Source organism: Ambystoma mexicanum, chromosome 7q (genome assembly GCF_040938575.1).
Source record: "Ambystoma mexicanum isolate Mex_15411 chromosome 7q, UKY_AmexF1_1, whole genome shotgun sequence".
In the NCBI taxonomy this organism is placed as follows: Eukaryota; Metazoa; Chordata; class Amphibia; order Caudata; family Ambystomatidae; genus Ambystoma; species Ambystoma mexicanum.
Window position 1 is genome coordinate 149,618,415 of NC_090941.1, and position 27,506 is coordinate 149,645,920.

Genomic DNA, 27,506 nt, shown 5'->3' on the forward strand with positions numbered 1-27,506 from the left:
AAACTGCAATTGAGCAGTTTACAGCAGCACTCCTCCATTTCTAATCCAAGAACCACACCACAGACCCACATTGTCACTGTGCTAATAGTCCTTTATTTGCTTGTAGGTGGACAATTGAAAAGACAAACACACAATAAAGCGTTTCACTCAAAACGGGTTTCGTCGGAATGTTAATGAATAAATATATATATAAGAAAACAGGTAACGGCACAGTAGTTATGGTTAAGTTGCTCAACAAATAGAAAGAGGACATTTTCTGCGGCTTATAACTTTGCCCCCCGTGAATGAATCCTCACCAAACTTTGCCAAAAAAGTATATGGCCCCATCAGAATGATTCTGAAAAGTTTGGTGCGGTTTTGTACAGGGGGGTAAAATTATAAAGGGTCCCAAAATGTGTGGAAATCCTCATAGATGCAATGGGAAAGAAAGGTTGCTCATGCCAACAGGCCAAACTGCTGGACAGAATTTCACCAAATATGCACTACGAGTGGCGGATTGGTCCCTAAAGCACGCTTTTATAAATTTGGAATAATCCGTCCAGCAGTTCTTTTTAAAAAGGGCCAAAAAGTAGGTACACAAAATGTGTGATATCTAGGTCTGGTCCACGGACTCACTTCCTAATTCGGGGTTTGCGGACACATCTGGATAAATCAGAGGGTGGCCTAATGTCAACGGGCATCGTACACGACCGCTGATTGGATGGTGAAAAAGGTGTGTCATATTTTTTGGCTCTGCAGACAGCTGGCAGTGACCGCAGACAGCACAGTGAAGAATATGTCTGGAAAATACATTTGGGGTTATTTGGTGGCCAAATTAGGGTCTGGAAAGGGTGGGGGAGTGCAATATGGAACTGTTTTTATAGGTGAAAAAGGGTTTGCAGGTGTCTCCCAGTCCACGGACATCGCTGCGGACCGTGCACAGCATGGTGAGGGAAAAGTGTGGAAAACACATTTGGGTTTATTTGGTGGCCGAAAGAGGAGCTGGAAAGGGTGGGGGAGTCCAATAAAGTTGGAGCTGTTTTTACAGGTGACAAAAACTTTTGCAGGTGTCGCCAAGTCCACATTCAATTTTAGTGTCCGCGGATATCATTTGGATGGCAGGATGTTCTGGGTGAGTTTTGTTATTTGAAGGTGTATTGCACGTACTTTATATATGGTTTAATTATATCGTCATGGTTGTGACCAGTGGACATATTCTTGGGGGCCTAGCCATAGGCCATGCTCCCAAGAATCTAGCCACGGGCATGACATAGTATATTAATATGTGTTTAGTAATTATAGGTACTGTAAGGGGAGTATAATGTATTTGTAATTTGGTGGAATTATATAATCGAAGGTTACATGGTATTTACAATTGTCGTATAGTTGGGGATAGATCTTATGGAATATGTATTTGTTTCTTTGTGAAGATAACCAATAGGATAATATGTGGTATGGTTATATAGTTGCATACAGTAATAACAATGGAATCTCTGGTTCTTTTTCTGTGAAAGAAACCCAGTATAATTTGTTAAGCAGGATAGTTTCAAAGCTTTAATTGCATACCATTTTACATATACATTTACTTTTTGACCCTCATAAACAGTACATTCTATGTACTATGTTTGGTACACCATTAGTGCATGCTACACTGTTGTTGTATTGACATGAAAAACTCATTTGGTCATTGGGAAAAAATCTACAGAGGATTAAAAAATCCCTTTTATAATTATGTGAGTGTAAGTGTGATAGTATGTTTGTTTGAAGTGTGTTGTAATTAAGGTTGGACTTTACAAGACGTTTTGCAGTAAGAATAACTATGATGGCATATTTGAAGTGTATTGCAATGAAGGGTATTTTAAAAGTAGTTAGAAACCTATTGGCGTATTCTAACTGTCTTGGGTTTTAAAAGTACTATTGTAGTATTGTAGATGTAGTTAGATACCAGTTGGCTTATTCTAACTGTTTATTGTACTACTTTTTATTGTGTAAATTTGAAGTAAAGAACTATTAAGTTGGAAATTGTTCGATTTGGTGGTAACGTTGGCATATTGTAATTACATTCAATTTTACAAGAAGTATTGCAGTAACAAGAACTGTTCTTACATATTTGAAGTGTATTGCAATGAAGGGTGTTTTTGAAGTAGTTAGATACCTGTTGGTGTATTTAACTTTCTTGGATTTAAAAGTACTATTGTATTATTATGGATTTAGTTAGATACCTGTTGGTGTATTTTATGTTTATCTGCTACAGTTTAGTGACTAAATTTGGGTTGACGGTATATTAAGTAGGCCTTTGATAGATTTGCTGGTAACCTATGTTTTGGAGTAACAGGTGTTGTTAGATTCAAATCAACCACTTAATTTTTGACCCATGCAGTATAGTGACCCTAAGTGGTTGTAGCACCAGTGTGGTAGATTATGCACACTGTTGTGAAGCTTTTCTTTCCAAGAGATACTTGCCATTTGTGAAGCCAGTCAGCCTACAGTTGTTGTTGGTACCAATTAGTATCACATATTGCCCATGTGGGTTTATTTGTATGTTGGGACGATTGTATGATTTACAAAAAGGGCATAATATGCAATGATATGCATTCTGCAGAAGCTGGTGAAATGGTATGGATTCAGAATTTGGTATAGATGCATGCACACATTGTCCATTAGGGATGTGCTCTTGTGAAACACGGTAGGAGTGCATCTGGAAGATTTCATTTATAGAGATATTTTTGGTTTCCAGTACTTGTAGTAAACACATTAGGTTAGGAATTCTTGGGGATCTTCCTGTGTGTTTATGGTGAATGTTACCTCTCCTGTACAGTAGTCCAATTCTTGCCTTAGACCTGAGAAATTTTAAGTGCTGTCTGGATTATTTTTGGAATTACTATGAAGGATGAGCACTTGCAAACACAACTGGTCCAAGCTGTTTAAGTAAATGTTGTGAACAGTTGGTGGCAATTGGAAGAGACGATTGATTGCTACATTTGCATAGTGTTTCTCACCACACCGTTAACAGCTTGGGGTGTGGGTTAGACATCCTCGAGTGTAGGGAGTGGTATAATGAGTAGGATAACCAATTAGTCTCCACAACTCCAGCTCCCCTGAATCCTAAGGATTCAGGCTTCTTCAAGAAGAGGGACTCTTCTTTACGATATACCTCTCTGCTGTTCAGGTAAAGACAGACAGAGGTGCTGATCATACAAAAGAGCGGGGAACACACGCACCGCTAAACCAATGCTGCAAGAAACCACAGAAAGGATTAATGACGGAAAATGTAATGTATCAGTCAAGAGACAAAGACCCACAAACGGTATGCCTGATATAAGGTTGGTTATGTCAAGGAGTGTGGATCCTGGCCCTACAAAAAAAAAAAAAACACACTATGAATCTGGGAATAACGGACAATATGTTACCCCAATGTTGGATATAAGTTTGTAGCAACTAACCTGAAAAGAGGATGGAGGCTGAGCTAAGTTGTAGTTATGATATGATATGATATGATATGGCATTTGTAACGAGCCTATACACAAGTGTTTCAAGGCACGACGAGGCAGGGGGGGCAAAGGGAGACAGACAACGATCCTACTAGGCCAGGTGTCATTCAGATAGCGCAAGGGTAGGGGGACTGGGAAAAGTGCAGGGGAAGGGGAGAGGGGAAGTGCAGTACATGGTTAGTAGAATACAAGATAAATAATAGGGCCAGCTGGTGGCAAGTGCAAGGAAAGTGCGGTACATGGTTAATAGAATACGAGATAAATAATAGGGCCAGCTGGTGGCAAGTGCAAAGGTAAGTGCCGGGAGAAGGGGCTGTAGGATACAGAGACAGTCCCGTAGTGCATGTAGGCAGTGCAAGGAAGAGTGGCTGGGCCAGGACATGAGATCGGTGAGTGGCCCAGTTGCAGATTCAGTGCAGGTTCAGTGATTTTAGCAGGGGAAAGAGGGAGAGAAAGCGGAGGCAAAGAGGAAGGTTTTGAGGTGGTTCTGGATCCGGAGATGGTTCTCCTCAGGTTTCAGGGAGGCAGGAAGGCCGTTCCAGAGGGAGGCCCCTGCTGCGTCGAGAGATCTACACCAGCTCGTTGCTTGGAGAAGCGGCTGACCCTGAGGTAGTTGGAGGTGGATGAGCGAAGTGCTCGAGAAGGAAGATATTTAGGAAGAGAGAGTTGCAGGTATTTTGGCCCAAGGCCCCAGAAGGCCTTGTGTACAATGCAGAGGGTTTTGAACTTAATCCTTGCAGCCACTGGGAGCCAGTGTAGTGATTTCAGTCCTGGAGGGATACGGTTCCTGGGCTTGAGGCCAAGGACAAGTCTCGCAGTCCTGTTCTGGATGAGTTGCAAAGGGCGGAGAGTAGAGGCAGGAAGATTTAGATAGAGGCTGTTACAGTAGTCCAGCATAGAGAGAACCAGAGCTCTGGAGACAGTGAGCTTCTGGGGGAAGGAGAGAAAAGGAAGGATACCTCTGAGGAAGTGTAGCTGGTAGTGTGACTTCTTAGAGACGTCAGAGATGTGAGGAGAGAAGGAGAGTGTGGAGTCGAAGATGACTCCAAGGTTTTTTGCCATGCAGGTAGGAGCAGGAAGAGGGACAAGGGAGGCTGGCCAGAGAGCTGCAGGGAAGGAGGGAGTGCCGATAAGTAGATTCTCAGTCTTACTGGCATTAAGGCAGAGGTCATTGGCGGCACACCATTCCTGGATAGCAGAAAGACATTCAGAGATGAGGGAAGTGGAAGAGAAGGCAGAGGGAAGCCTGAAAATGAGCTGGGTATCATCCGTGTAGCACTGTGAGCGGCGATGCAGTGAGCAGGAAGTGCTAGATACTGGTTGAACAGCCATGGGGAGAGGTTAGATCCCTGGGGGACACCACAGGTAGAGAAAAAAGATGTCAGAGAGGAAGGAACCCAGTTGGACCTGGGAGGGTCAATTGGAGAGGAAGGAGGACAGACACGCCAGAGCTCGACCAGTGATACCCAGGTTATCACGGAGACGGTTGAGCAGGATGGTGTGGTTAACAGTGTCAAAGGCAGAAGAGAGGTCGAGCAAGATGAGAACACAAGGGGTGTTAGAGTTAAGGTTTGAGAGCAGGTCCTCACGGATGTTCAGGAGAGCAGTTTCCGTGCTTCTGGCAGCTCTGACGCCAGACTGATGGTCATGAAGACTACCAACAGATTCAGCACGGAGATTAAGCTGGGAGATGGCCAGTTTCTCCAGGAGCTTGCCCAGGAAGGGAGTGATAGAGATTGGCAGATAGTTAGCTGGGCAGGAGGGGTCGGAGGAGGGTTTCTTAAGAAGGGGGTGCACAAGGGAGTGCTTGAGGGGGGATGGGAAGACTCCAGAGGTGAAGGAGTGATTGCAGAAGTCAGCCAAGGCAGGCGCCAGGGAGTCGATGTGGTCCTTGATAGTTTTGGAGGAACAAGGGTGGACCTGTTTTGACAAAACTTTCATAGATCGGACTTGTCTCGTCAGCAGAAAAAAAGGGAAAAGGCAGAGAAGGAGGGAGGAGGGGTGGCTGCCGAAAGGCTAGAGGGAGAAGAGGGAATAGGGGAGGGGAGGTGATAGGAGGAGAGTGAGGCCAGGATGTCTTGAGTTTTTGAAATGAAGTGAGAGGCCAGTGCCGTGCAGAGGGACTGGGAGGGGACAGGAGAGGTGGAGACTGCAGCAGGGTTAGCCAGCTCCTTGCAGATTTTAAAGAGTTTGGTCAAATTTTTAGATGCCGCAGAGATGCGGGCTTGGATAAGGGCTCTCTTCTTAGTGAGAACGGAGAGCCGGTATTGCCTTTGGAGCAGGCGGCAGGCCAGTTTGTCAGAGGATGAACATGAAGCACGCCATTTCCTCTCTGCCACCTTGCACTTGCATTTAAGGGTGATGAGATCTGAGTCATACCAGGAGTTACATTTGTCTTTGGGCTTCAGGCGGATTCTCATGACAGGGGCAAGGATATCAAGGGTATCAGATATAGCAGAGTGGAGAGTGGAGAGGGCTGTGTCACGGTGGGAGTCAGCCGAAGGGGGATGGGGGCGAGAAGGTGGTAGCGAAAGCCTCAACTGACACGCGCTTCATGGGTCGGATGACCGCGAAGGTGGGTGGCAGTGATGAGGGTGGCTTTGCCTGTGGGGTAGGGAGTGTGAGGTGGGAGGATAGGAGAAAGTGTTCACTCCAGGAGAGAGGAGTGGAGAGAGGGACAGAGAGGGGAAGGTCAGAAGAGATCAGAGCATCAAGAGTGTGCCCTGCAGAATGGGTCGGCCCAGATGGGAGAACAGAGAGTGAGAGAGAGTGGCAGAGGTCGCGAAAGAGTCTAGAGGGCGGACAGGAGTCATCAAGGTGGATATTGAAGTCTCCAAGAAAGAGGAGTTGAGTGGTTAAGGACAGGAGTGAGGAGGAGAGGTCAGCCCACTCAGAGGGGAAGGAGGAAATTTGACCAGGTGGCCGATAGATAGTAGCCACGGTAAGGGAATGGCTAGGAGAGAGAGAGTCGGCAGACAATGCATTCAAAGGAGGAGTAGGTCTGCGTAGGAGTGACAGTGGCAGGAATCCACTCAGGGAAGATAAGGGCCACACCCCCCAGCATGGTTGGGCCTGGGCAAGTAGAGGATCTTGTAACCGTCAGGTAGGAGTGTGTCAAAGCTGGCGACAGAGCTGGCCGTGAACCATGTCTCAGTGAGACTGAGGATGTCAGGGTCCATTTCCTCAAGAAGGCGACAGATATCAGAGGAATGTTTGACGGCAGAGCGAGAGTTGAGAGTGGCAATGTGGAGTAGGTTGCCATCCTTGAAGGACTTCCGGGGAGGGGTGCAGATCAGAGGTACGCCCTGTGGAGGTGAAGAAGAAGGAGCCAGAGAGAGGGCAGGGTGAGAGGGTGGAGGCAAGGTAGCTGAGGACAGAGAAGAGGGGACAGCAGGAGAGGAAAGGAAGTTGATGAGGCATGGGAAGCGTCTATCAAAGAGGTGGAAGTTGGCCTGAGGGCCTTGGACCAAGACGGTCCCATTAGCGTAGACATTAATGATGTTCCAGGCAGAAAATGACGGAAGGAGAAAATAACAAACAGGGAGGTTAGAACAGGTTAGAACAGGTAGAATAACCCGAGCGGCACGAGGGACGCATAGTTACGGATTGGTGCATACACAGCAAAGCGTTCGAGATGCACTATTAGTTGATAATAAGAAACAACAGGTCCAAGGGTCAATGTCACGTTGCAGGAAAAGGACTGGATTGAAATTCCGTTTAGCACTTCCAAGAGCTGAAATAGGGAAGTGTGGCTCTATGTTGACATTTGGATAAAGTTAATGGAAAACTAGGCAGGAAGAAATTCACTTGAAATGCGTGTGCATGTAGCGGAATACAGCACAAATGCATGCATTGAGACAAAACACTCACGCTTGTGGAAGGGAGTCCAGGAGCGTCGGACAGCACACATTTTGATTACCATGGCTTAGAGCAATCCTGGGGCCAGCAGCGGATGATGAAGCAATCTGGGTAATGTTGCACGTCTGGGAAACAGGAGGTTGTTAACATGAAATCCGGGGCGTTCCGCGTCTGGCAACAGGAGGTCAAGTTATATGAGCAGAAGGCAAAGGCAGTCCAGGAGCGTAATCAGGAATCAGATAGCCGGGTACATAGAAGCACTCCTACGGAGAGTAAACCGAAGGAAGCAGGCAAAGTAAGAATGCAAAGACAGTGCGTTTGAATAACACCACGATTATCAGCACTGACCCAAAAGCAAATGCCAGATTTAAACAGCCGGGAGGAGGTGCTGGGTTGGATGTACGCAGGTGACAGGTCAGGTGACACATCTCAATGGCAACACATATCTTTGCCAAAGAGATGCCCTGGCACTCCATTTCCCATGAAACAAAGGTGAAGCAGGCAAAGGAGAGGGAGAGCCTTGTTGCCCATGTGTAACACATAGTAAGTTACTCCAGTTGTGTTGCTGAATTTAAATGGACCAGAAAGTTGTGTCTCTGCATCCTTTGATGGGCTTGCAGTTTTTTTTTTAGAAGAGAAATGTATTTGCTTTGTCTTCTGATGAACGTGCAGTTTATTTTGTACTAGACAGTTTGTGGTTGTATTATGTGATGGAGCAGCAGTTGGTCTTTGTTTCGTTAGCAGGATTGTTGGGAGATCTGTTTTAGGTTCTGTTTGTATTTGTTTTCTTTCTAAAGGTTTTCTTTTTTGAGGTATAGGGTATATATCTAGATGGGGTGTACAGTGCACACAGTCTGTAGTATTCTAGGATGCAAGAAAGGTCAGTGTTGACTGTGTTTGCATCAATGTTAACTAGGATAGACCATTGAGTGTATGCAGATGTGAAAGTACTACATAACTCACACCTTCTATGAACACTCTCCTGCCATTATCAATCAATGCATGAACTAGGGTTAGACATTGTGATTTGTGAAAAGTGACAGCATATGCAAGAGATAGAGAGAATTGTTTTCTGTATACACGTATTTGAAAAGAAGGAAACACGCTATTGGGCAGCCTATTTTTTTTTACTTCTACAAGTTTGTAAAAGTGGATGTTGACTAACTGAATGTTGTTATGTGGATATGTTTGCAAGCCAACAATTGTACCAGTTGCTCCATTGAGTAAACCATGTTCTATATCGAGGTTATGTTTTAGAATTACCCTGCAGTTTAGACACAGATTTAATACTTTTTCTAATCCAGCCATTTGGAGATGCATTTTTCTAAGCTATTTAGTCATGCTGTTTCTTGATGACACATAGGGAGTGTCATGCTGTGCACTTCTAGTTTGTATGTCAAGCTGATATGCAGTATGGGTTGCATTTCTTTTTTCAGCACTGTATCCTTGAATTGACTATAGCTTGCAAGGGATGGCATTAAGGACATGCAATGTATATTTTGATTTAATTGTTCCATGACATCAGGAGCAGATGTGTTTTTCCCATAAAGCTCATGGATTAGTCTAATATTTAAGATGGATGTTGCATCTTTAGTAAGAAGACCAATTGTAATGTTTTTAAAATGTTAATTTAGGTAAGATCTGCAGGCTGATACATGTTTTAAGTTAGTTTGCTGTAGCAAAAATATTGCCAGACATTTAAAAATCCTATGTTGCTGAGTGTGTTACTGCATTTTTTGTGTCCTAATGTTTTGAAAATAAGTTAACCTTTTACCAGTATTAACAGTAGGTGGTATCCAAAAACAATAACGTGTTTTCATCGAAACAGTTCTTCATAGTTGATTTATAGGACTTATTGCGTTATGAGATGAATTAAAGCCAATATGAGGTTGGAAATCATGTGTACTCCATCTATCAGGACCACTTTTATTTGTTTCAGAATTCTGTGTACTTCAGTAGCAGCTTCTATTGATAATTTATAGTATTCAACTTTGTTTTGGTGTTCGACTGGGAGGAGCATAGTCGGTGTAAAGTTACACATTATATGTTGTAGGGGGCTAAACCTGTGCTGGCTGTTACAATGGCTGAAAGGTTGTTGTTTGTTGAGTCCTGTAGAAATTTGCTGATTATTTTAATTCAGAAAGTTTGCCAGAACCAGCATCATCACCTATATACTGAAGCAGAGTTGTATAGTTTTTACAGCTACACATTATAGTTTCATGTTTAAAATCATGTTTCATTTCTTCAGTGACTTCTAGATAAATGGTGAGTTGTTCATCATTTAGCTGTAATTTCAGCACTGACAAGTGTTGTTCAGATTGTTTAGATTGATACGTGGTATTTTCTACCTCATTCATTACTATTTCTGCTTCATTTAAGTGGTTCGTGGCTTCCTCTAAAAGAAAGTTGACTGCCTTCAGGTGTGTCGTTATCTAGTAGTGCTTCATTTTCTTCTTCTTCTTGACATTCATTGTCATACATTTCTTTGTACTATTTGAAATTGACATTTGATATACTGCTTTCAATTGATTTGAATTCAGCTTCAAAGGAGTCACAGTCACATTATAATTCTTCTTCTTTTCTCCAAGGTTTAAAAAATTGCAGTAGGACCATGTGATACATGTCTTGATGCTGTGCACATTTAAATGATAACTTTAGATAATTAATTAGGCTGGGTTTGGTAAATTTCACTAGGCTTCCTCCACAAATTGAGACTGAAAATTTGCGAGTTGTCTCCTCTGGTGTGACATTGTTTTTGTAGAAGTAGTTTTGGGCTATGTCGTACAGACACATGTTTTCCAAAGCAGTACTTCTGTTTGTCAATAAAATATATAATTTTTTAACGTCCTGGCTGTTTGGATCATTTGTGGCTATTGTTTCTATCTCTTGGTAGGATTTCAGTACTCTTTTTCAGGACGAAGCTGGACCAAGGTTTAGCCAGACAATGTCTTCAAACTGTACCTGTTAAACAGTCTGCAGCTTCCTAGCACATGCATTCTCTATGGGAGAGAATTTTATACCAAAGCTGTACAATTTGTGTGACAATGTTTTGTCAGATGACATGTCATCCCAGAGGTCTTTTAGCTCTTTTTTTCTCAGCTTTGCTGAGATAGGCTGTGACATATCTGCAGTGGAAGTGTCTGCAATGTGTTGTATGTGTATATTTGCATTCCACAAGAGGGCAATGATTGCATTGTAATCATTGATGTAATTGATGTACTTGGATGTTTCGTCTATTTAATGTTGTATGTGTTTTTAGGGTATTTGCCTTTTGCACTGTGTCTAACAGAAGATATCAAGCTATTCTTTCCAAACTGGTCTAGGGAAGCAATTTGCTATAGTATTTACCCATGTGTTTATATCTACATCAGCAGTATTTGCCACACTCTTTTTGGAAGCATAAGATTTATGTACGTAGGTCACAATGTGTGGTTTCTTAAAGGATGATGCAGGTAATGTATTTTTCAATGAGCTGTAAAACAGTGGTATTAAGGTCATGGCCACATTTGCTAGCATCTGTTATCCACTAAAGCATGTGGATGTGTGGTGCACCTCTGGATTGATATGTTTTTCTCCAAAAGAAGCGTTCCACTTCTCCGAGCGAAGGGATCGCTTTATTGCAGGTGAAGTGCAGCATGGCAATGAAGCGATGGTGAACTTACCTTGATGCATTAACAGGGTCAAGAGAACAGAGTTCTCCTGGTGTTTTTATATCTATCCCCTCTTTATGTTGGTTTGCAGTGCGTAAGAAGTTGTGCACTTAATCCAATACATATTCTGCACAACTTAAAGTAATAAACCATGTGTGTGGGCCTGGGTTCTTCAGCAAACAAACGTACATCAGCAAAATGTCAGAACCAATATTCTTTTGTGCCATGCATGTTTGCCAAGAGATTTGTGGTACTTGACTGCATAATTTAATCTTTGTCTTTTATCTTTTCGAGCAGTTAGGTAGCAGACATATTTAAACAATTAGAGCCTGATTTTATTGTCTGTGCAATTCCATAACATAGAGTTGCTAGTTCACTTTCAAACAGGAGTCTGAAAATGTATTATACATTTTGTCTGAATCTGGGGTCTTCAGAATATTTCTGTATAGAGTGATATCTTCCTCCTGTTCCTCTGGGAAAGAGTAGAGGAAACAAATGTGCTTCTACACTTTTTCCCATATGCTCATTGGCGATGCTTTGGCTTGACACATTTGATGTGTTTCTAATGCATCTTCAATGGTGTCTTTGGAGTGTGGTGGGTGAATTGTATACTGGTCTAAAATGTTGTCTGCAGTAACCGGATCTACAAGTTCAAATTGGCCATTTGCTGTTGAATCTTGAATTATTTGTGTGGTTTCTCTTAGGTTTTCCTCTATGTTTATATCTTTGTAGTATTCATTGTTTTCTTTCAGATATTCAAGGGCTTATCCAGTTTTGTTTAAGTCAACTAGTTGTTGCCAAATTTGTTTGTCTTGTGTTAGTACATCATTAACTGGTACAATTAAAGATTGATCTTTTGGCCATTTTCTTAAGGTCTATTGGCTAATATATTGCTTTGCCATAGATGCCTTTTAGTAACTCAGATGGAGGCAATTTGGCTGTTTTTCGTTGAAGGCATATTATAGGTTGAAATGGGTTATTAGTGATAGCAGGTGATGGCATTTGGTTACTGTCAAGCATTGTACTGCAGTACCTGCAAACTATTGGGGGGTCAGTAATTTGGTATTTATTTTCTGCTGTTAGATATAAAGCTAATTGGACCATTGGGATTCCTTATTTGTTACGAACCGTTCCCAAAGGTGGTCTTTTCTGCGCCGGTGGCGCTTCATGCCATCACTCCCAAGATGGCATCGCGGAATCGAATAGACGGTCTAGAACCCATTCCATCCATTGAGGAAACTCCGCCTGGTGATTTGATCACGTTACTTAAAACGCCGGAATGGAAGATTCAGCGCGTTGCTACTGTTGTTAGTGGTCACGCTCCGTAAGTCTTCGCTTAGGAGAAATACTGGAATTTCGTTTCCGAATTGGTTCCAACCTTCCACCTCCTCCCTTTTTTGAAATCTGCATGTCTATCCTCTTTTCTCTTTCCCAGGCTGACCGCGACCAATCACTGTCACTTCATAGCGTTCAAAAGCTTGTTACCGGTGAAGTCGCCTTCAGACCTGCTCACAGTCCGTAGGTTACCTCCCCTCTCCCTTCGATTCACATTTCATCACACAGGAAGCCTCGTTCTATACTTACCTCTCATTGTTTCCCCCTCGTGTCTATTCATTAGGAATCTCCGGCCTACATCTCCCATCATTCATCCCGGGAATCTCCATTCACATCCCCCTTCGTACTCAGACTGGGTAGGTGGAGCCAAATCCCTTACATATTCCTACAACCTGTCTTCTCGTAAAGCATCACTGACCTTGTTTTCTTCCTCTCCCAAAGTTTCCGCCGGTCCCGAACCTCTCAACAAACCCACCTCCGAGAATCAGCATAGCAATCGGCGAACTATCAGAGAACCTCCGGGAGAAACCCGCACGCTGAAACATTTCCACCTCGAGGCTGCAGCAGAAGTCTTGTCAAATCCCATTAACTCAACGCTCTCAAGCGGCACAGGGTTTTTTCCCCTTTACAAAGGGTTTCCCTGCCGCATCCTTCATTTGCCGAGTTAGAGACAAAGGGAGGGTGTAACAGGTGAACTCCTGATAGCCTCATCTCACTATTGAAGACAAGGTAGGAAATCTCCAGTTGTTGTGCGGTGTTGGGGGGGGGGGGGGGAACTGAGTGAGCCATTACATTCCCACAGTTACAACTAACTCTAAAGTTAACATTATTGTTCTCTATTTTGTAGGTCATAACTGCTATTTGTCTGGTCTTTTTTATAAAATGTTCTGCGAAAACAGACACCTATTTGGTCTGCTTTTTCAGCAGATGTGTTTTGAAACATAGCTATTTCTTTTGTGTATGCTTTTGTTAGAAGGTTGTTGTTCATGAGGTTTTTGTAGATGTTGTCTGAAGTTACTTAATTTTTTTAGTCAACTTCAGTTCCACAATATTTACTTTGAATGTGTTCTATTTCTCAAAGGAGTTATTTGGCTGTTACATATAGAAGAATGTTATTTAAATTTTGAAGTTGTAAAGCAGGACTTTTTGCATAGTATAGTCTATGCACAAGTTTCCGTATAGTGGAATGGTGTGTTGCTAACATTTGGATGTGGTGGAACGTGATTTTGCAAGCAGTTCTTGAAATTCAGGCTAATGAATTTCCTTGCAGCCCAGAGTTGCTGTGCACTGGACAGGAGTCCATGGTTTGTAAAGTTTTAATTCTAGTTTTGTCTTTTCGTTTCACATAGTGATTGAGAATTGTCGCAAAGATTTTAAGGATGGTTGGCATACGTTGCACATTGAGCTGCATGTCTATTTGTACAAAGCGTGGTTTGTTTGGGAAAAAGGAACATTTCATTGAAAGTTTGTTGGGGACATTTTTTCTATAAGGGTTTCTTTTGACATAATGGTGTCTCCTACCATTTCATACCCTCGACCATTACTGTCTATGGCAATCTGTTTTTTTGTTTTTGTTTATAAGCCTCTTCATTGAAATATGGTTATGTGCTGCTTGTGTGAATCCATTCACATTCAAAGACATTTTAAAAGGTATCTATATTGATATTGCACATGTTTTTGTAATTTATTGATTAATTTAGTTAGGGGCATAATTTTTTTTTTAAATCAATATAAACAACTTTCTCTTTAATCGAAATGTGCTGTCAATTAGAGCTTGAAGGATTAGTCTTCCACCAGGAGTTTTGAAGGGTAGATTGTGACGTTTCAGCTGTCTTTATAAGATTGTGAAGAACTCTATGGTGGAACATTTTTTGTAAAATTATTTTTTTGGAATGCTTTACTGTGGCTACATTAACATTTGTAGATATGGTTTTAGGTTTATTAGTAGATTTGCTTTTGTTTGTGTCTTTTTTTACTTTGAGTTTTTGCATGAGGGGTCTTACACTTTTTAGTGTTGGCTTGTTTAGTTTTGTTGTGTGAGGTTACTAGCTGTTTTGATTTAATGTTTTCTGTAAATTGTCTAAGAATAGTATGACTGTATGGCTTTCTTGTATTCTTATCTGCTCTATTTTTCTTTGTTTTCTACATATTTGCTTTTTAGTAGGCATTTGGTTCTGTCTGTTGGGAAAAATGAAAGTTTGAATTTTAAAGTTGTGGAATGTATATGTATGTATTGTGCATGGTTGTGTGGGTGTGATTGTAGAGATTAATAGATAGAGTGTTGTGTGGTTGTCTAGTGGGATGATAGGTGTGGTTGGGAAGGTTGTAAGAGTCTTTACAGGTGTGATGGGCATGTGTTATTGAGTAAGGGAGTGGTGGTGTGATTGAATAAGTAGGGACATTATGATGTTTTGAGGAAAAGAGTGGGAGTTGTAATGGTGGTGTTTATATTGGAATAGAAAGAGTATGAATGTTGCAATATAATGAGTAAATGTTGATTTGAAGTAAATACTCTAGGCTTATATATAGTCAGAGTACATTGTTACAATTAGAGAGATATACATATCATATTAATCTACTTACTTTGTAGGATGTGAAGAGAGTTTTTTTTCAGAAGCTGTGTTCAGCAATCTTATTTTTTCCTGTAATTGTAAAATAAAGTTAATGGGTATATGTGATAATGGTAAAGTACTTTTAGTGAGATAGGTTGTTATATATGAAGGTAGGAGAGTTGTGGGAAAAATAGTTAATACATTTGTGTTGGGGGTGGTGTAATAAAGAATGATAACTGTTTTTAGAACAATGGGAGTATGAGTAGTGCTGTTTGGGAAATTAAAAGGAACAGAGCATAAATGGGTGTGAGAAAAAGGTGCATGTGTATATTATATTTGTGCTGCTGATTTTAATGAAAAAGGCGCTGTGTTCCTGTTGAAATGTATTTGTAATGTGTTGCAGTGGTTTTAAGAATAGTGAAACTGTGACCTGGTGGTAATGCAATGGCAGATTGTTGTTGCAGCAGTGTTTGGTGTCTTATAGTGGAGGTTGGTAAAGTAGAGTACTTTACATGCAAGGAGAAGTGTTGTATATAGATATGTTGGCAGTGTACACATATGTGTGAGCAGGTAGAGATTGATTGTAGTGTAAGGGATGTAATGAGAGATGTTTGAAAGTGTGACAATGAAAAATTGAAAATATTCAGCATTTAGAAATGTTTCTTTTTAGGAGCATTTTCATGAAAGTTAAAAAATGCAGATGTGCATTTATAGCAGCACTGTGTGTTACTTTTTTGAAAAAAGAAAAGAAAAGCAGATGCAAAGATTTGCAGAACATTTTTAAATGACACTTGGTGTGTGGAAGTTTAATATGTTGGCAGTACATGTATACTTGTAGGTGCTTATCAAGTCTTGGTTTTTGACTTTGTATTGTGGGAGTTGTAGTTACAGTTTTCCCATTAGAAAACCAGGACTACAAGTCCCAGAATGGATACGCACCTACAGATTGGAATGTGTCATGTGAGCAAGTATGCATGTGCTGCTAAAATATTCAACTTCCACACACCAAGTGTTCACTTAATAATGTACACATATTTTGCATTTGCTTTCTTTTTTTACAAAGAAGTTACACACAGTGCTGCTACAAATGTACATATGCATTTTCTAACTTTAATGAAAATGCTCCTTAAAAATATTTTTTTTGAAGGCACATAATTCTCAATTTTTCATTCCGTGTAAACATCACACTTTCAAATCTTACAGTTCAGCCCTGGGGTTTGTGCATTCTGGCACTTGTAGCCTGAGCTTTAAAATGGGAAAAGTGATATTACAAGTCACAGAATGCAGAGAATAAAAACAAGTCTTGCTAATCACCTATAGATTTGAATGGGTTCATGTTGGCCAGTATGAAGGCACTGCCAACATATTAAACTTCTACACACCAAGTGCCATTTAAAAATGTTGTAGAAATCTTTTCAATCTGTTTTTCCTTTCTTTTACAAAACGGTTACAGAAAGTGCTGCTATAGATGAACATATGCATGTTTTAGCTTTCATGAAAATGCTCCTAAAAAGAAACATGTTTAAATGCATAGCATTGTAAGAAACTACCACTTGATATGAACAGGTGCTGTATGCTGCAATACATGGCATTTCCTAGAGTGGTTAAAAAAGAGACTATGCTTATTGAGAAGCTTATTACAGGGTAAGGGGCAGGAACCCTGTATATGTACATTTAGTAAACAGTTGAACAAATACTTAACACAATATAAGCATCTCTGTACTCTATCTTGTTAGATGCCAGTGTTGTTCAATCTACAAACCGATATATATTGGAGAAGTTTACCATAGTTTTTGATGCAGGTGGCTGTAACAGGAGACACATACTCTGAGAGTTGAAGAGTACATCTGAAGTGTCAAACTGAGATGACAGGGTTACATGTAGAGTTTTTGGATTTGATTGGTGGATGGATGTGTGACTGTTTGAAAGCAGCCAATGAGGGAGTGTTACAAACATGAAAGTAGAAAGGGTAGAAGGCTGCCCTGTGATGAGCTGTCCGCAGACAATGCAGTAGTCCACGGATCCATACATGCCATCTGGGTCTTTTAAGGACACCTGGCATGTAAAGAGGACTTCTGAGAGAGCAGACAGTCATGGATGTCCACAGACATTGGGGGATCAGCCATTCAGGTTTCTTGGGTGTGATGTACAGAAAGAGAGGGTAGCAGGAGTTTTGTTTGGTGAGTGCTGTGAAGATGGCTATGTCTTTGAGGAAGCAGAGTGTATGGATTGTGGGAGACTCTTTTATTGATTGGCTGAAGGAGTATTCTGAGCACTGTGGATTGTCTGAGAATCTTTTATTAGATGAATTTCAAGTTTAAAGGTGTGGAGTTTGAGAAATGAAGTGGGCAGAATTTCTCTTATTTGTGACAATATAGCTCAACTGAAGCATTCGGACATTGTTGTAGTTCACTGTGGAAGCAACAGTTTGGGCTATGTTACCGGAATTTCATTACAGTTTGGAATGAAGGATACACTTGAAACAATGATGGAACTGTTTCCAAATTTGAAAATAATTTATTCTCAGATAGCTCAGAGACAAATGCGGATGCATTTGAATTTATTTTGTCCACAAATTGAGAAGGCAAGGTGCAATGTGAACAAAGTTGTATGTGCTTTTGTATGGGATATTGGCATGACATCTTTATAATAATAAAAATATCAAATTTGATATTGTCAAAAATTTTCAAAGAGATGGAGTGCATTTGGCTGATGTGGGCAATCGTATTGTTCTTGAAACGTTAAAAATGCATTGAAGCAGTTTCTGTGAACAAATAAAATATGGATTGAAATACTTTTAGTAGTTGAAAAAAACAAAAAGGAAAAACCCCCCAAAAATGTATAGCACTTTTTGTGAAAGTTAGAAAAAATAATTAAGTTCAGTAGTACATTTTTTAAGTGAGTACATAAAGCCAAATAATCAAAGAAATATATAAAAGCCAGAAAGAGAATGAAGGTTATTTTAAGAGACACCATTTTTTAATGAAAAACCAAAAAAATAATTCCTGCACCCCATGAATTTTCCAGTTGTCCGCAGACTACCACACTGTTCGTGGACTATGCAGGCAGGCTGAAAATGTTCCTGGAACCGTTTTATTGTCTTTAGTGATTTTGCATTTTTTTGGAGCATTCTATGTTTTTTACAGAAGAGACATAGTAAAGTGGGGGAGGGAAGGGAAGTAAGGGACACCAACCACAGAGATGGAGGGGTAGATAAACAGGGGAAGATGTTGGGTGGGACTTACATTTAAGGTAGGTGGCAGTGTTTCTCGTGCTCCTTGATCACAGCCTCAAAAGCACTTTGAAACTGCTCCCTCCTGCAGATGGGTGCATCACAGTAAAAACATAGTACTGTGACCTTCAAAAGGAAATGGTTAACAGCATTCTGAAAGTCCTGAGAAGTGGATGCTGGGATCCTCTACCCCACAGGAGTAGTCTGTGTGGTGACAGGAGCTCTTGAGGAAAATGGGGTACAGGCCATCAACCTGTTTCTCCCTGAGAAAGGAACAGCCTTTATCAGAGAATCCAAGTGATTGGATCTGGTGTGGCAGTGCATGGAGGTGGTCCCCATAGGAGTACAGCCCAGGTTTTCCATGAATGAGTATGTCCCCGCACTAAATGCTTCTCCCCTTGGCTGCCCGAGGCTTTGGTCCCCAATGGTTGTAAAAAACAAGCACACCCATGACTCACTCCAGGTGCTGGGGGTAGGCACTTCCTCTACCTCATCTTGCTCTTCCTCTTAATCCTCCTACGGCATCTCCACGTATGTTCCTCTATGTGGGTCCTCCAGATGTTTATTGTGATGGTGGTGGTGGAGGCTGGGGAGGAGGAATTGCCATGACAGATGTCATTGGATAGAAAGTTCTGCAAAACAGGTCTTTTTCAAGTGCTCTCTCCTGGTCTGCCATATTGAGAATGGGGAAATGTAATGGGTGGGTCTGTTCCGAGGAACCGTCCGTGGATGGAGCGACTGTCTGCGAACTACAGAGTCAAAAATAGGCCTTTGAAATCTGTACAAAGTTGCCAGATTAACTAAGATTGGGTCTAGGATCTACGGAAGGGTAAATGTTCAACTTCAAATACCCTAGATCGGCCGAAAAAGCAGTTTCAAACTGTCTGCAGTGGCCAGAACACCGCTCGTGGACAGGCCGTCACGCCTCACATGTGCAGTCAGAAGATGATGTCCACGGTGCTGACAGGTGTCCGGGGCCAGCCATCGAGCGGGAGACACAGGACGGATGCGCATGGATATCTGCAAAGGAGCATGCTGTCCGTGGACTAATTGAAAGTGCGCCATTCGAGAACGGGCATGTTCGGACAGGGCACACTGTCTGCGGACACCCTTATGGACACCCTTGACAGTCGTATAGTGCGGAGCAAATTAAGTGGGGCTTACAAAAAAAATCGTACAAAAAATATACAACATATTTATAGTATGCAAAATAAATGTATTTATGAAAGGAATGGGACATCATAATGGGAAACATAAATAGGAGAAATTTGAATTTCTACACATTGATCATTAGGGGAGGGAGTGAGTGAATTTTCATCAGAGTGTTTTTCATTTATACTTTGGGAATTTGATGGGAGTGATTGCTGGGGGAAAGTGGAACGGGTATAGAAGGACAGTGATAATGAACATTTCTAATAACGTGATTTTTAACATAATTTAAAAGTTCCTTAAAGTCAGTTCTAAATTCATCTTATTTTGCAGACAATATCATAATTTCAATTTGTGCAGTTTGGGCTAGAGATTGTCTTTCTGATTCTTTGGATTCTCCATAATTAAATAGGGGTGTTGTTTCTTCATGTATAGTATGTGCTATAAGAAAAGAAGATATTTTTAGCTCTGTATAAATAACATTATTTGTTTATGTTGAAAGATGTATTGTTTACCATTAGTGATATTATCATCACTCATTTATTCTTTTGGGAAGTTTTCTTCCAACCACTTAAGTGTGTTTGCCATTTCTGTTAAATTGTTTAAAAAATGCTTTACATCTAAAAAAGGTTTACATAATAAATGGCAATAATAGAGAAATAAATACAGTGTACTTACTATTTGGTAAGATGTTGTTTTGGAATGAGTGCCTGTTATATGTGAGTCTGTATGAAGAGTTGTCTTGAAGTGGTAATATGAGGTGTACAATTATGGTTTGCACTTGGTGCATTCCATTAAATTGTGTGCTAGATGAAAAAATAATGTGTAGCTTTGGAAATTATGATTTGTACAAAAAGGTATATTTGGGTGTAGTAAATATCATTAAAGTTGTTTTATGTATATGTGTTTGTTTGTTTAAGGGTACAACATGTTCTGTTGTCCCCTGTGCTTCTGGGTTTTGTGAATGCTACCTGCTGTCCACAGACTTCTGTACTGTCCATGGACTTGAGAGCTGCCACATTGGGGGTTTTGTTTAATATATGGAACTTGCAGCAAAATAATGATGCACTGGTAAAAACCTATGGAATTCAGTGACAAAACAGTGTTAAAGGGATGTTATGGTTACCTTGCACTAATAAAACACTATGAAATTCAGTGAAAAAACATTGTTAAAGGGACGTTATGGTCACAAGTAAAACTGGAAAACCACCAAAAACATTTTGACACTTTGGAGAAAAAAAAAACACAAGACAGATTTGCCAAAATATGCTGTAGTCACGAGCATAATTTGTATCCCATTCCATTCAAACCTATCCTGATTTAAAAAAATGTTATCAGATAGCCAGTTCCTGGTGGCCAGTTATAAGGACTCTACAAATGTTGAGATCCCCTCTCTAATGTTCCCCCTCTTGACAAAAATCCCACCAAACTGGGTCCAAAATGTCTTTGCAAAATTTAGTGCAAATTTGTCAAATGGCACCAAATATATAAGCATTTCAAATATTTTGGGACCTCCCCTCTAATTTTGCCCTCTCTTGGCGAAACACAAACAGCCTTTGCAGAACGATTCAAGGTCAGGTCTAAAATGATATTGCAGAATTTCTTGCTGTTTCATTGAGTGACACCAAATTTATATTTAACAATCTTTCTTCTGATGAACTGGCTTTCAGTTTTTAATATTCAGAGCACCAATGCAACTATCCCCAAGGCCAATGAGACATAGGGCCCGATTCATGGAATTATCTGCCTGTAAATTGGGTACTTGTGTGCAGAACTTCATGCAAATCTGCCTTCGTCAATTCCTGGAATCAAATACACAATACTTTTCCCGGACTAGCGTGGAGTCCACGCTGGCTTGGCGCGTCTCTGCAAACCTCTATAGGCCTTGCACGAGGCCCCAGGCAGAGCATGGGTGTGGCTTGTGCAGAGGGCTGGGAAGGGGGGGAACACCAAAAATGGGGAAGAACTTGCAAAAAAGTAGGTGTTCCGAGGGGCGGCCTGCAGGCAGTCTCTTGCATGCTCACAATTGAGTGGCACGAGACGTATTCATGGATTCGATCGTGCAATGATTTGCAGCGCGCTGGTGTGGTTGCATGTCAGATTTCGGGGCGTGTGTACTCAATCAGGGTTCCAAAGTAACTTAGGGGTGCACATAAGCAGTGTAGCGGGGTGCAAGAATGTTTTATGGGGGTTGATATGCAGATTTCCCGAGTTATTGCTGAGTTATGATTTTTTGTACGCATGTTGTCAGGGTGCTGGATGCGGTTACGGGGGAGCCTGCGCAGGCTCCTAAAGTCTCAGGCCTGCTTATGGGGGACCCCACACACTGTTTGAAGGGTGTGTGTATTCGCACCCAGGGGAGCGTGCAAAGGTAGCTTTTCTGGCTATTTATGTTGTGCATGTGGGCATGTTGTGGGTGTTCTGGGCGCGACTTTCGATTACAGTTACTTTGCGCTGTAAATTCCATGAATACATGCACTTTTCTTTCCGCACGCAGGCCTGCACAGTGTCCTTCTCTGCGCATGTCCCTTGCGGGATTTCTGCACACATTTCAGTGAATCTGGCCCATAGTCAGGCCGTGGCAATTCACCAGGTATCAAAAATGCCCACACTTGGGAAGGTACTCCATCACATGGAGGGGGCCAAACAGGAGGCAGGAATGTGGCAAGACCGCAAAACAGAGCCTGATGTGCCAATTAGTGACAATTCACACAGGGTCTTACCACCCCGGAAGAACCAAAGGTAAGTGAACCCCATTTAAATCCGATGCCACTGAGCATGCTCCAGTTAAAGCAGTAAGCACCTTCCTCTTACCGGTAAGGGCTGCCCATTTTATCCATTCCCATCTTTATGAACACAGGAGCAATATCTGTTCAGCTCAGGAAATGGGCCTGAACAAGACAGAGCTTTGCCCAAACCCCAGACCCAGGGGCTTGCCCACAACACTCAACGATCTGCTCTGAAGCCACGTTATGAAGCAGAAGGCTTTCAGAGGCCCACTCTGTTTGTTGAAGCGCAGGTTGATCGTGGGTGTGATAACTCAGCTTTATAACAGGATACTCCCAGCAAGATCTGCCCTGAAGCTGGGTTATCACATGCACATGCAACCCACGTTTCAACAAGCAGAAACTCTGGGCCAGATTTACAAAGCTTTTTTCAATGGGACTGCGTCATTGTAAACAAGAGTGCAAATCAGACCCTTTCAGTGCACGCATCACAGGAAACTTAAGAAGGACACAGCCAAAGTCTCACATACTTGTAATTTCCGGTCCAAACTGGTATATATGTCCTCCAATGTACAGATATGTATTTCTTAGGGTGAGTAATATGACCAATCAAAACCCCCAACTTCCATTATTCGCTCAAAAGTTGTTTCTTACTGAATCACTATAACGCATGTTTCAAATGTAAAATTGTGGACATTATTATGGTCCCATAATGCTCTTTGCTTTTATGCAAATCGCCGGGAATGGGTTCTATGAAAAGATACTGGATTGCAGGACCTGACCTGGGGCCACACCCCTCGGCCCCACCCGCTCCTCCCCATAGCCCCACCTCTCCAAGGATGACAGGCATCCCCCAGTAAATTCTTCCCATTTCCAGCACTGCATCTGTTGCTCTAAGTCCTGCGGGCCATAGACGCGGTGCACCCGCAGGCCCCGTGTTCCTTCTATGTTGCACAAGGATAATTTCAAAACTGTGCCTTTAGTTAAGTTGGCTTTTTGCGAACCCCTGTTTTATTTGCACTATGGCCACCACATGTAATTACTGTGCCAATCGTGCATCCCCCACTTGAGGGAGGTGTTTTGGTACCTGAGGAAGAGGTTCTATGACGGGCCCTTGTTTTACGTATTCTTAATACGCAGGGTTGATGGGCTGCGGAACCGGTGAACACAATTTTTCACAAAATTGTTTGCACAGTAGTGCCGCACATACTAATTTAGTTCTCAATTCTAAATGAATACTTTTGGAACAACTTTTATAAGTCTTATTCAATGCTCTTTGTTATTCAGAAACCGACGTCTCATTGGGCACACATTTTTGTAGCGATTAAAGCTGACACATGCGTTGGCAAACTGACTGCGTTTGCTGATTTCCTCACGCGGCGCCATTAGGCCTCCATTTAATGCAATCAAACCAATGTTCATGCTCGCCTGTCGTGTATGTCACAAGTCAAATTTAACACGCTACAAATGAACTCCCCACCTCCTCACATCACGTTGGCCTTCTTCGAGCTGCGCTGTTTAATCGTGTGCTGCACGCAGTTGTTTTATTCTGTCACCGCGGCGGCAAAAATGCCTACTGCCGCGAATAATTAATCTGATATTAATTGATTATCTGCTCTGCATGACAAACAAGACAGCCGAGGAGTACCAGCCAGACACGTTCCCTATTCGGAATTCAGGGCCATTCCATCAATGACAGTCGAGGGATGGTAATACATGCTAAACGCGTGTTTATTAATGGGAGGCGGATGGCGACCGTGACATAGTTGCCCCTAATTTCATAAACAGAAGGCATGTTAATCTCTTGAGTTGACAGCATTTTAAATAGGCAGATTGAATGAGTAATCGGACTGTTCTGCGCATACTTAGTTTGGGACGTGAACGTGGAACGTCTTGTTGTTTGTATCTGACATTTGCTAATCGCTTGGAGACGTGAACCGTTTAAGATACAGCCGTCTCTCTCCAAGAAATGTAGACAGCTTGTCCGGCACACAAATCAAACTGCACACAGTGGTAGAAGTGTACCGAAAAAAAGTAGTGGAACTGTGGCCTCGGCAGGGGAGAGGGTAGGCGGACGCATACTGGATTTGCTGGTTTCAGGATGGAAATACAATTGCCCCGTCATTCATCTTTTGAGAACCTGGGCAGCTGAAGAAATGTGACTTTAACATTCATATCACAGTAACCTGCAGTTAACAGGTCCTCTTGAGAAATCCATTCTAAATTCAAGAATTCACTAGTGATTTAAACTGAATATTCTTTTTTTTTGGTGTAGTTTCAAAGGATTCGGTTCCCATACGTTGCCTCATGGAATTAATAATCTGAATGTGCTCTTTATAATGACTTTTGCAAACTGATCTTGGCATCAGACTGTGGCCAGGAATGCCTGAAGGCTATACTTGCCTCTAGGAGGGGCTGGTGTCTTCCACAGCATAGTCATAAAAATACCTAAGATGGGAAACCTTTAAATACCAACCATAAAACCATCAGCAAGTAGAGTGCGCAGAAATTAGGATTAGGTGTTCAGTGTGTTGCTGAATGATTGATACATAATACATGATGCAATGCACAGCGTTAAAGAGTAATGAGGTTGATCTGAGAACCATGGGTAGCTGAGAAAAAGGAACACATCCATATCTTTGCTTACACCATCAAATGGAACACTTGAGGGAGAGAAGAGCATAAACCTAACCAGCTTTAAGGATTCTGTTTGTTTGTAACATTGTACCTCTGATTAAGTTTGTCTTAGAGCACTCACATTGGGCCTCATATCGAGTACGGTCGTACAGGGAAACAAGGAGGTAGCGTGGTCATAATTCAGTTCCTGCTGCGCTACCGCCACATTACTGCACCACCACACTATAGGTTTGTCGTCAAGGTGGAGGATACACCTTCAGTTATTTCTGGAGGTTAATCTGCCACCTTATTCTGCCACTGACAATTCCGCCGAAATCCAAATGGCGTCCTATGGACTCTGAAAATGGGGAACTACACCGCTCTTCCCCCACTTGTAATCCCACGGAAAAGCCACGGCACCAAGTGACGGTAATGGTGATAATGTTTGGTGGCAAGTTGGCAGATTTACTGCCGAAATACCACCAAACTGGTAAGGAAGCCCATCGTGTTGAAAAAGGAAAAACCAAATGTTTAAATTGCATCTACTTTTAATATCATTTTAAAATGTTTAACACAATTCAATCTTTCCTATTTTAGTCACTGTGAATCTCCTGATGCTTCTACATCACAGGGTCTCAAATTAACCATAACACCAATCAAAATATTATATTTAGAGACTAGTGTATATACACGGGCCAAAGTGCAGGTTTTCATTGGCACAGTAGGTCCACTACATATCCTAAGGTAACAGCGTCTTCTAGCGGTGACAGCAGGTGAAGCTACTGCATCGGACAAACATATAGGAACACACACACATCTGTCCTTTTATTATATTGTTAAGTGTATATTTTAATTTAAAAAGTAATCCTGTGATGTCCCGAAGCTAGTTGTTTCGAAAAGGAAGAAATGAATAATATTTGATAATTCCCTTTAACATCAGGGAGTTCCTGAATTAGATTGTGAACCACCATCTTTGTGAATGCCCAACCTTCTAATGCAGGCTTCATGAGTGTACATTGTGGGTATTTACTATAGAGCAGTGACCAATCAAATTATAACATGTCATGTAATATATAATGGTTGTGTAGAAGTGCTCTGCTCTGCTGGTGCGGCTTGATGATCGGTTTCAGTTTTCGGGGCTTTCACATAGGATGCGTTGCTGGGTCCTTTCCTCAACTGTTTTTGAGTGTTGCCCATGGGTGTCTCGGCGGGTGTTCTGCCATGTGTGACTTGCCGCAAGGGTTACTACGAAGCCGAGTACCCTGTTTCTTTCCTCAGGACCCACAAGAGACGGGAGACGAGCTGAGGCTGAGAAGCGGAGAGAGGCGACCCATGGGGGTTGGTGCCTTCCGGAGACCCACCATTGTGGGCAACAGCAGTTGGTATGCTTCACGGGTGAGAAAGTTATACCTGATTGAAGTAACATCCATTTAAAAAAATGGGGGGAGGAGGCCATACCGCAAGGTGGAAAACCACCCTAGAATTAATATTGAAAAACTGTGAGGGCAGAAAATAACTCCCACTGCCACCAATGAGGCAAATGTTAATCATCCAGTAATAACCAAGGTCATAATGGGGAATATAACATTTTTCTTCCAGCCTGAAGTTGGTAATCCAGTGCAAGAGGACGGTGGGAAGCAGTTTAGACCAACATGGTTGACACATCAGAAGTTCACAACAGCCATAATGGCTCTGTTATAGATCACAACTTGCTATTAGAGCTTTGCTATTATTTGCAAAATAGTGCAGCAGCCATTGTTACTAATGCTGATTCAGCCGTGATTACTATTGTACCAACCCATGAAGTTCTGATGCCGTCAGTAACCTCTCAGAACACCATCCAATGCTTATTTACTACCCTGGAGCTATACACAGATTCTGAGGATGCAGAAAGCTTGAGTGTGAATAGCAAGGAGTCCTTAGGTGCTGCCGCGAGCATGGCTACGCTTCAATTTGCATTTAAAATTCTACTTCAACTTTGCGTTAGAATTCATGAAGATCTAAAACCGTACAGTGGGATGGTGATTCGACTTGAGTGACTTATAGGATTGAAGTTTGTGAGTCTAGCTGACATAATTAATAACATTCCTCGAGAGGTTGCTGTTCTGTTAGGCACTTCCACAGTTGGTAAGGAGCATGTAGCCAGTGCCCCAGGAGCCTCGAGTATAAGCAACAAGGTCAATTACTCGAAGGGCCACTCTGAAACATACAAAACACACAAGCAGAGGCGGTTATTAAGGCGACAGAGGGTGCATGAGGCAAATGCCAAACACCAAAAGCCAGCGTAAATGGTTGATCCATGGAATTCCACCATTAGATATGCCTCAAAAAAAGAGACCAAGAAATGGAGGAGAAAGAGAAGGGACGCAAGATGAGACTCACCAAGAATACTTTGACCTTGAAGAGTTGGCTAATTGAGGAAAACAAAGGACCCGAAAATGATGAAGTCTGTCTCGAGGACCAAACTATAAGTGAGATGGAGAGCTGTGGTATTGAGACTGAGGGGACGGTGCTATGTATAGTTTCCATCAAAAATGCTGAGTGACAAGGAATCCTGTAAGTAATAAAGGTGGCTCAAAGGGAAATCAAGAGCCAGGTCTGGATGAAAAGGTCTTAACAATATTCTGCATCCTTCCAAATCCACAGAAGAAGAGAATCAATCGGTCAGACTTATTACAACTTGTCCAACATAGACCATTGTTGCGAGGATTGAACATACTAGACTTTGACTTTGTAGAGCCTCTTGACCAGGTTGATGGGAGGTAATCCTGAATACACTGCTGCATGGCAGACACTGGAGCACCTATTCAGTCCCATTTGGGAAATATTTTAAAAATGGGATAAGATTGAGATGTTCAATGTGACATTCCTCTCAAATCCTGTTGTGATAAATGTGAAGGTGCACCTAAAGCCAGTTC